Source organism: Alligator sinensis, unplaced genomic scaffold, assembly GCF_000455745.1.
Source record: "Alligator sinensis unplaced genomic scaffold, ASM45574v1 scaffold241_1, whole genome shotgun sequence".
Classification (NCBI taxonomy): Eukaryota; Metazoa; Chordata; order Crocodylia; family Alligatoridae; genus Alligator; species Alligator sinensis.
Genome location: NW_005841894.1, coordinates 2,993,146 through 2,995,632, shown reverse-complemented (window position 1 = coordinate 2,995,632; position 2,487 = coordinate 2,993,146). Strand labels below are relative to the sequence as shown.

At 39.0% G+C, this 2,487-nt stretch overlaps 1 protein-coding gene across 18 annotated transcripts in view; it reads left to right on the top strand.

Annotated features, from left to right (window-relative positions):
* Nucleotides 1-2,487, top strand: part of KLF12 (Kruppel like factor 12) — a 488,339-nt gene that overhangs the window by 221,056 nt on the left and 264,796 nt on the right. The window contains exon 1 of one of the 18 annotated variants that reach the window (XM_025197323.1): nt 1,898-2,016. The exons of the other annotated variants lie outside the window; for them this stretch is intronic. The gene's annotated coding sequence lies outside the window, so the exon portion shown is untranslated. Of the gene's footprint in view, nt 1-1,897; nt 2,017-2,487 lie in introns of those variants that run through there. 18 annotated transcript variants of the gene reach the window in all.

The window sequence follows — 2,487 nt, the reverse complement described above, 5'->3', positions numbered from 1 at the left end:
ACTCTTTCCTGCCTATGCAGGGGGTCGGACTCGATGATCTATTGAGGTCCCTTCCGACCCTAACATCTATGAATTTATATCTTTAGGTATGGAAGAAACCAGCCAAAGTGAGCTCCTCATCATAATGATATCTTGGAAAAATCTTGAAGAGCAAGGGAGGTTCCAGAATGGAAAGGAGAAAAAAAGGAACCCGGGAATTCTAGATCAGGCAGTCTAAACTCAGTATCCAAAAAGACACTAGAACACATTATTAAATAATCAGTAACAGGTTTTGTAAGCTGACCACACATAAATTTAGGCTGGAAATTGAAAGGTTTCTAACCAACAGAGGAGTAAGATCTGGAACAACCTTCCAAGTATACTGGGGACAAAAAGTCTAGCTACTTTAAAAAGGAGCTGATCCATTTATGAAAGGTTTACCTGTGATGGAAGGGGACTGAACTCAGTGATCCACAAAGTCCCTTCTAGTACTATATCATTAATAATATAGAAACATATTAATATGTTAAAATAGTCAACATTGTGTTCTCTGCTAGTTGGTAAGCCCAATTCGTGCATGGAGTATACAGTTATACAACCTGTATTCAGAACTGTTTTTATACTGTCCTTGTATCTTTTCCATTGTCCACTGTGTAAACCTCTGCCAGAACAGAGTTCCCCATAAATTACCAATGAGCGGATAATCCAGATATGTCACCAGGCTACCTTAGTTGTGCTTTCATAATTCATAGCAACTGGACATGGCATATCTATTTCTCAGAAGACTTCTTTATTTGGAATTCTGTCTTGCCATGTTATTTCTTTTAGTCATCTCAGACAACTTAGGTGGAAATTATTCAACTTTTTGGCATGATGATTGTAGGTTGTCCATGATTCACAAACATAAGCATAAGGAGGTCACGTCTACCATCTTGCAGACTTTCAATTTTGTCTGCAGATGTTGACATAAACTTATGAAGGCTACACTATTCTTTAACAATTCTGTTGGATTTCATCAATGTGAATTTGAATGACAGGATACTAACTGAGGTAGGTAAATTCATCTGTAACTTGAAACACAAGTTTTCTAATGGTGATGACAGATGATATGGAAAGCTAATCAAGAGAAGATTGGTACATAACCTCTCTCTTTTTAAGACTAATAATTAGTGCAAAGCATAAGCACAAAGCTACAAAGTGATCGCTGAGAACTTGCACAATTTCCTCGGAGTAAGCAACCAAGGCATGGTCTTCAGCAAACAGAACTTCACAGACAAGTTTCTCAAGCATCCTTGTTTTTCTTCACAGCCATTTGGAGTGAAACCATTTTCCATTGGTCCTGAATCTCACCTGAATACCTATATCAGGACCACAGAAAGCTATACCTCAGCAGTACCTTATTTTTGATATACATTATCCTTGGATTTGTCAAACTGCAAACAATGTTAAGTAGTAAATGGGAGGATGCACCCTTGTTTACATTTTTTATTACTGGAAATGGATTCCTACCATCGTGTTTGCATTGAATTTGTCAGAGTTGCCAGTCTTAAAGAAAAGCTTCTATATACGTTCTGTACCAATATAGTAAAATTTGTAAGATCAATGTTCTACATTACTCTTGGATTTGCCATGCAGCAAAGGTTATGTCCCTTCTCTAAAACTCGATTGGCTGTTAGGCAAAAAAATCTCTTTGATTCAGCAAGTAAAGTGGTTGAGCATGATTCTTTCAAGTATCTTGCTAGTGTCTACTACCTGGGGTCTCCTGATGTTTCACCACATGTGAAAAAATACTCTTTTGTTTAATATACATGGCCACTAAAACCAAATACAGAAATAAGAATATTAAGGTGATAGGATATAGCCAACAGGATTTTGTTACGAAAAAATCATTAAACTGATTTAATTTCCTCCTTTGACAGTTACAAACGGCCTCTGTGCCAGAGGACTGGCGGCCTACCAACATAACACCCATCTTCAAAAAAGGCTCCAGAGGCAATCCTGGGAACTACAAACCAGTGAGTCTTACCTCTCTCCCTGGCAAGTTGGTAGAATCTATTATAAGAATATGATCTGCTGGGGAAGAGTCAGCATGGATTTTGTGAAGGGAAATCCTGCCTCATCTGCTGCAATTCTTTGAATGTGTTAAGAACCATGTGGAGAAGGGGGATCAACTTGACAGGATACTATATTTTCTTGTTTTCCACATGCCCCAAAATAAAACACATGCCTTGTTTTTGTAAGGCAAAATATAGAGCAAAAGATTTTCCAGAATCACGACTAAGTGTGTGAAACAGAGTAAGTACTCCTGGAAACATAGTGGGTGCATCCCCATATATAGGGGCATGAGCTTGCAGGGAAAGAAGTATCGGCACAAATTTATGCCACTGCTTTTTGCCGCTGTGCACACACCTGCACGTGGGCTTTGGTGCAGGGAAAAATGCCCTGCTTTGGGAAAACTACTGGTTCCCCACTCCCATAGGTGATGCATAAGCGGGGAACAGGGGGGCA